Consider the following 7,909-nt stretch of genomic DNA (forward strand, 5'->3'; position numbering starts at 1 on the left):
CATTGGTTGTCGTAAAGACTGATGCAAACTGGTGTACAAATTCATCAGCAATGTCACAGTCGTCCATGATAGGTAATCCATTGTTGGGGTTTTTAAGAGTGAAACTGGATACTTTTGTAGACAGAGTCCTATTGATATATTTAAAAAACTGTTTTGGTGAGCTGGAAGGGGCGATAGATTTTTCGTAGTTTTGTCTAGCACTTGCAATTATGTTTTTTTAGAGTGTTGTTTTCCGTCCTGTATGCAGTATAGCTTTCGGGTGTTGGCGATTTAACATATTTATCCCATAATTTACGTTTGTTAGTAATTTTTTTAAAAATATTCTGATTTATCCATGGTTTTTTAGAATTGATTATTTTAGTTGTAAATGGGACAAATTTTGTAATAGCTTTGTCAATAATTTTCGTGATTTTTTCATATCTGTTTTCTTCCAAATGTGAAGAGTCAATATTCAAGTTTTCTGCAAGAAAAACATTTATTTGTTCATAGTTGGCTTTCCAAAAGTTTTGTTTTCGTATTTTATTGGTAGATCTAGTTGGATATTCGAGTTGCGTTTTTCCAGTAATAACCAAATGGTCACTGCGGCCCAATGGTGGATCACTTTCTATGTTGTAAATCAGTTTCTTATTATTTACTAGAAACAAATCCAGAAGCGCATTCTGATCACCCCTGAAACGTGTGGAAAAATCTATTATTTGATAAATATTCGTTTCATTAAAGCTGTCCAAAAACAGTTGATTTAGTTTCTCAGTTCTGGGGAGGTATTATACTAGGAGCAAAAACTCCATTGTTACCACTTCAACAAATTTTAACGGGTCGGAGATAAGTTGATTTGGTGCTAGAACCAATCGTTAGTCTTTGGAGAGCTGCAATTGGGGATAATTTTAAATTCATGCACGATAGTGCACCTCCCCATACGAGCAGAGTGACTAGAGAATGTCTTGAAATGGAAGGTGTCATAGTTTTGAACTGGCCTGTCTATTTACCAGATCTAAACCCTATTGAATACTTGTCTAATTGGTACTAGCTCAAAAAAAGGGTTAGAGCTCGTCGAAACAATCCAGGAAATCTCGCACAGCTTATTGATGCAGCATTAGCAGAATGGGAAAACATACGCCAAGACAACGTGGATAATAATTTAATAACAAACATGCCAGCGGGGATAGAAGCTTGCATAAGGGCTAGAGGTGGCAACAAGGAATATTAAAATTATCAATTTTCTTTTTGTTTATGCTTTTTGGCCATTAAAAATGTAAATCTTAAATTCGTTTCAGAAACCAAAAAAATGCTATTTTGTTTATTTTGGGAACTGATTCATTTTTTTTTAATTGTTATATGGATTATATATAAATATATAATAAGTCATTGGTAAGGACTGAGTTTTATTCATAAACTGAAAGTTTTTATACATCTCAAAAATTATAAAAAATAATAGATGATTCCATATAAGTTTGGTTGTGTATATTTGTGACAACTAATAACACAGCTCGGGATCTCTACTACCAGAAATCAGTAGAAGAATTAAGTTAGCATGGAGTATTTATTGAAGAAACTTAATCATATTCAAATCTAGAATGTCATCTAAAGAAGAAAATGTGCACTACCAGTCATGACCTATGCATGCGAAACCTGGACACTTAAAGCGGACATCAAGCGCGACAAAATTTGATCGTATTTTCAAACTTCAAAAGAGAGAGCAGTTCGATATTTATTAGGACTGAACAGTAGAACTCACTGCCAGAATTTCTTTAAAAATTTCAAAATACTGACTCTTCCTTTTTTGTTCATTTTTGAATCCGTTTGCTTAATCCGCAAGCACACAGCTGCTATTCCCGAAAGGCCACCTCACAACTATCCACTTAGGAATGCGGAGCACGATCTTTATCTGCCAACCCCGAGCTCAGAACTAGTTAAAGGCTCAATCCTACTGTACAATGACAAACAAATGTACAATCATCTGTCTTTGGATATCAAGTCGCTTTCATTCTTCCCCTGCATTTCGCAAAGCTCTGAAATCATACTCACTGGAAAGAGCCCTATATGCGGTAAACGACTTTTTTGTTGATGTTTAATCTTGAACAATTTTGAATTTTAAAATTTTGATCATCTGACACACTAGTTAAGAGTCTAGTACTATATAGTATTTAATATTTTATAACTCTTAAATGATATTCATTTACAATTTTTCTATTGTAAAATTTTATTGATATGTCTTGAGATACACAATCTATGAGGATCACCACCCCAAAGTGTATCCCCGCAAAACGCAGCTGACCCATATTTTGTAGATCGTTATATTGCAATCCGATAGCCACTACTTCGTCTAGTATAGCCTCTTCTAGAGACGTTTGCTGGTCGGTGGTCAGAGCAACCTCTGGAAAATCCTTTGGCAGCTCCGCCATTTTCACTTGTCCAGCAATAGCGGCAAAGCTAATACGTCCCTGCTTGCTTCCCGGTGTTGGATGGCCGTCCATCCTGGCTTTTTTCTCTCCCTGCCGGAGAAGAAGGTTCTCACTCCCTCTCTTGCCCTTTGATGGAGATGAGTCAGGTTGTTTCTTGGTTTCTTTACTCTCTCCTTTTCGGCGGAGCGTTTTCGCTTTTGCTTCCTCTGGAGCAAGTCCTTCGTGGAGCAGTCGGAGGTATTTCCGTGCTTCTACTCTCAGAGGATCGCCTAGCCCGCCTGGTTGACCCAGGCCTGGTAAACGAAACGGTAGCTTATATCGCTTATTGGGTCTAGAGGTAGGCTTCTGACCCTTGCTGGGGAAGGTGGTAGCTTGTGTGCCACTTGTGGAGGATGATCCCAAGCAAGTGTCACCCGCCCCTCCTGTAGTTTCCTTTGGATTTGGTCGCTTGGAACTTTCATTTGTAATGTTCCCACTGTCGCTAGGGGGCTTCCCCACAGCTTCACCGGTGGTGTTTTTAATACTAGATCTCATAGTGTTCCCACGAGTCGTTAGGGATAGTCGGTCCACTTCTACAGAGCCCCGAATGCAGAAGTAAGGGGTATAAATACAATGGGGTGCCCCTGATGTCCCAAGGTTGAGGCCAGTAATGGTCAGTCCTCTATCTAGCCACGCATCCCTTTGACCTGGTCCCGCCATCGTATGATTTAGGTTTTTGGTGAGGTTGTCCCTCTTGGTCCAGGCGATTAAGCCACAGAATATACTAACGAAAAAGAAGCCCAAGTTCCTTGTAATAAATCGGTTCCATTTTCGTAACGCCATCTCTCGACATAGCTGACATTATAGGTTAGCCAAAGGGGTGCGGGGCCGGGGGGAATTGTAAAATACACTTTTTTATTTTAATTATTTTTATTCGCTATTATTAAAACATATTATGTGAAACAAGCACATAATATGTCTTAAAAATAAAATTACAAACAGAAACAAAAGGAATTAAATAATCTGAAAATCTACAAAGTTTATTGATAAAAAAGTTAGGCTATGCAAATTGATAAGTATATTAAGTATAACCTCTTTGGTATAACATTGTTAAACAAACATTAACAAATCATAACATATCAGATCATAGAACTAAGAAAAGTACTATTGCATAAAAACAGGTGATACAATACTTCAAAATTAATTTTAACATAATATCAAAACCGAAAAATCAAACTGCAAACACAACCACACTTATCACAACAGAAATTAACACACACTTCCGCGGCAAATGTCCAAGAAAGACTGATCCACAGACTGATCATTCTGATTGGTCCTGGTCCGGTCGTAGCTCACGTCGTATTGTCGGTAAGCAAAATCCCTGTCCAAAAATTTTGACGATCAGCGCCATCATCCGTCATAATTGAGAAACTTTTGCTGGAACCATTTTTAATATTTCACTTACATGGCCCTGGATTAAGCCAAGACCCCTCCACACCCTCTACCCGCGAGACATGACCACAGTCAGTAGAGGGTGCCTGCTATGACGGACAGGGTTAGCCCCGTCCGGCATCGTTATTTGTCTTGGTGCAATTCCCTGGCCACGATACTACAGCCAGGGGACAAGCCAATGAAATGCTTCTTAGACCGAGCCAAAGTGCTAGAGGAGATTCCTCCAGCACCTGGCAAGGATCTTCCCCACCAACGACAAGGTCTTGCATCTCCTAGGGGAAGGAATTGGACCTATGTTAATATGAAAAATAAATCTTATTTTTACGTGCGGAATCTCCTCACCAGTGGCGGACTAAGGGGGGGGGGGCGAAAGGGGCGGTCCGCCCCGGGCCCCGTCTTTTAGGGGGCCTCCGAATCATAATAAAAGTAGTTTTTTATTCAACTGGCAAACAAGGCCAATATGTGTTCAGTAGTTATAAAGCACTTTGTAGGTGGAGTATGCAAACCATACGTATACGCCAACTATAAACAGTATAAATGGAAGCTGATATTTACTTAATTATCAATTATCAGGCCCCAGTAATTGTCAATGGCATTTTCTATTTAGGAAATTAATTTAATTAGTAATTTTCTTTGTTTAAAATATCGAATAATTATTATTTTTTGTATTTTAACTTCATTACTGATGATGAGCAGTGAAGTCTTTAGTATAACGGGGACCACGGGCATGAGACAGCGAAGGTGCCCCTCGGATCTTGGAGGACTTACAAAATCGCGACATTTTGTCGTGGTATTTCCAGTACGGCAGTTTTTTTCCTCCAAAAATTATAAATATTTTTTTTATCAAAAACGGTTAACGTTAGGTATAGAGTGTTTAATATCAAAATTCATAAGATTTTACAGAGAATTTAAGTATGTTTTAAAAAATGGGTTCACCCGTTTAAAATAAGAAAGTTGCTCTCAACTTCCGGTACTTCCGAAAGTGCCGCCATATTGAAAATATTTTTAATCGATAGATCTCATTGTGAAACAATGACATGCACAAAATCTCATATCTAGATATTGTAGTTCTCTAGAAACTTCTAACGCAGGCTCAGCCTGGGACACCCTGTATAAGTACTTGAATTTTGTCAACCATTATACATACGTCATTCAATTTTTACCTAAAATGTGCATTAGAAGTATATCATTATCTAAACAGACCGGGGGCCACATTTAGCTTTGCCGCCCCGGGTCCCCGACAGGCTTAGTCCGCCACTGCTCCCCACGAGAGGTGGCACATGTTTTTTGAAACACGCCGTATGATTTTTTTTATTTTTACTAAAATATATGTTTTGTTGATTGGAAAAAATAAGGAGTGAAAATATCAAAACTATAAGGAGAAAACTAGCTGAAAAAATAACGGAGAAATAAATTCGCTATATATCAGCAGCTGTCTCCAATTTACTTGACTAGATTGTGTGCGTAAACTAGTAGAATGTGCGTGTGCGTGTTGGCCTGAATGGGTGCATTGAACTTTTCGCGAGTCCAAATTTAAAACGCACATTCCGCTGCATCGTGCCGTTATTTCGAAGCAAATAAATATAAAACGAGAAGATAATAAAACAAATATTGCAATAAAAAGGCAGAGTTCTTTTCCATAAAAAAACATATTTTTTTCAAACGTCAGAAAAGTATTAATTTTTGTGACTTGATAGACAATATAAAAAAGTCATTATCCAACAGCAGAACTGTTTCATCTCCAGTCTCTAAAGAATAATTGATTTAAAAGGATCTACCAGTTCTACTTTCATTGTTGCGAATTAATAAATTATCAAGGTGTGTTTATGTTACTATGCAATATAGATGTGCGTTTTGTTTAAATAAAATAGTGAATTATCAACCAGCAAGCAGAGCAGCAAGAGCTACAAAAAAAATAATTTTCATTTACGAGGATGGTCTGAAAAGTTTCCGACCTCAACGTGAAGATGGCAGCACTCGTAGATAAAAGCTAGTGAATTTTCATTGTTCATCTGTTCACAGTTATTCACCAAAGTTTCAGCCATTTTGGATGCGCAGTTGTTATGTAACAGTCGTTTGAGTGAGTTGATGTCAGTGTTTTTGTGAAAATGGACAAAATCGAGTATCGAGCTGTCATTAAATATCTGGTTTTGAAGGCAATACGCCTACACAAATTAAACATGAGTTGGATTCTGTGTATGGGGACTCTGCACCATCATTTACCACAGTAAAATTTTGGGCAGCTGAATTTAAACGTGGCGGTAAGAGCTTGGGAGACGATGAACGTTCGGGACGTCCAAAAACTGCAACTACCGACGATAGCATCGCCAAACTTCACCAAATGGTGCTAGACGACCGCCGAATTAAAGTGAGAGAAATAGCAGAGGTTATGAACATATCAAAAGAACGTGTTTGTCACATATTAAATCAAGATTTAGGCATGAGAAAGCTGTCCGCGCGTTGGGTGCCGCGTTTGCTCACGTTAGACCAAAAGCGTGTTCGTATGAACATTTCCAACGCTATGTCAGCGCAGTTTAGGCGCAATAAATCCGAGTTTTGGCGTCGATTAATTACTGTAGATGAAACTTGAATACACCACTATACACCAGAAACAAAAATACAGTCCAAACAGTGGACGGCAAAGGGAGAACCAGCTCCAAAAAAAGCAAAAACTGTTATTTCGGCTGGGAAAGTGATGGCGACTGTTTTTTGGGATATCATGGAGTTATTTTAATTGAATATCTTCAAAAAGGAAAAACCATCACAGGAGCATACTACGCATCATTACTTGACAAGCTAAAAGCAGAACTTACGGAAAATCAGCCTCATTTACAGAAAAAGAAAATCCTATTTCACCAAGATAACGCACCGTCTCACACCTCAGCGGTTGCCATGGCGAAAATCCACGAATTACGGTTTCCACTGCTTGACCATCCGCCTTACTCACCAGATCTAGCCCCTAGCGACTTCTTTTTGTTCCCTCGTTTAAAAATTCCGCTCGGAGGACAGAGATTTTCGTCAAATGAAGAGGCAATCACCTTCGTGAACCACTATTTTGCAGAGAAAAACGCCGAGTACTATACTATTTGGACGGGTTACAGAGATGGGAGCATCGCTGGGAAAAGTGTGTAGAGTTACAAGGGGACTATGTTGAAAAATAAAATAAAATATTCAGAAAAAATGTCTTGTATCTTTGTTAGGTTGGAAACTTTTCAGACCACCCTCGTAATGTTAATTTAAATAAATAATTGAATTAGTAATTTATGAATAAAGCTTAATAATTTCTATAAAATGGTGTGGCTTTGAAGTTATAACACACTATTTTGTTATAACTTCAAAAACTCACGCGTGTGTTATTATTTATTTTATATGCATGTATACAAGTAAGTAATGTTTGTATAAGTAGTGGGTGTTGGATAAAAACAATATACTTGTTATGTCATAATTTAAAAAAAATAATAAGTTAGGCATCATTTAAGTTTAGCAGTTTACAGAATATTTTTAGAAATCGCTAAAACAAGTAAAGACACATTATGTAATGATTAGTTGGCAACATGGCTTTTCTGCCCGCATTTTTTTACGCATCTATGCGGCGTTAAATTACTCTATTATTGCAGCATCTCCCGCTTGTTGAGCTTCGCTTGTTTGCGATTCTTTCTGGTCTGGTAATATATGTGATCATGATAGGTCAATGGCCGATAACTCCAAAATATTTCGTTTAGTGTGAACAGTACTTTAGCTTTATTTTTTCCAAAGTTAATAATTTTAAACTATATGACAATACAATCAAAACCAATAAATGTATTATCGCATTGTTATTCAATTATTTTTAAAATTAATATATCTACCTATAACTGATACCTATTAACTTTTAGTTACGTAATCGAAGGCGCGATTTTTAAATTCATTGTTGTCAACCATGGACATGTTCGACGTCGGACTGACTAACTGGAATTTAAATTTCCCGCCGAGGATTCAGGTGGTAGCTCTGCTGTAAAAAATGCCAAGTTGTCATATTTATTTATTTCCCGACATTGTCACTTTAGTTTTGTATTACGAGTTTTTGGTGTAAATGA

General features: G+C 37.6%; 1 pseudogene; it reads left to right on the forward strand.

Annotated features, from left to right (window-relative positions):
• Nucleotides 1-5,729: 5,729 nt before the first annotated feature.
• On the forward strand, nucleotides 5,730-6,567 carry LOC115885293 (annotated as a pseudogene).
• The last annotated feature ends 1,342 nt before the right edge of the window (nucleotides 6,568-7,909 follow it).

Source organism: Sitophilus oryzae, unplaced genomic scaffold, assembly GCF_002938485.1.
Source record: "Sitophilus oryzae breed Bouriz unplaced genomic scaffold, Soryzae_2.0 scaffold_379_pilon_pilon, whole genome shotgun sequence".
Classification (NCBI taxonomy): Eukaryota; Metazoa; Arthropoda; class Insecta; order Coleoptera; family Curculionidae; genus Sitophilus; species Sitophilus oryzae.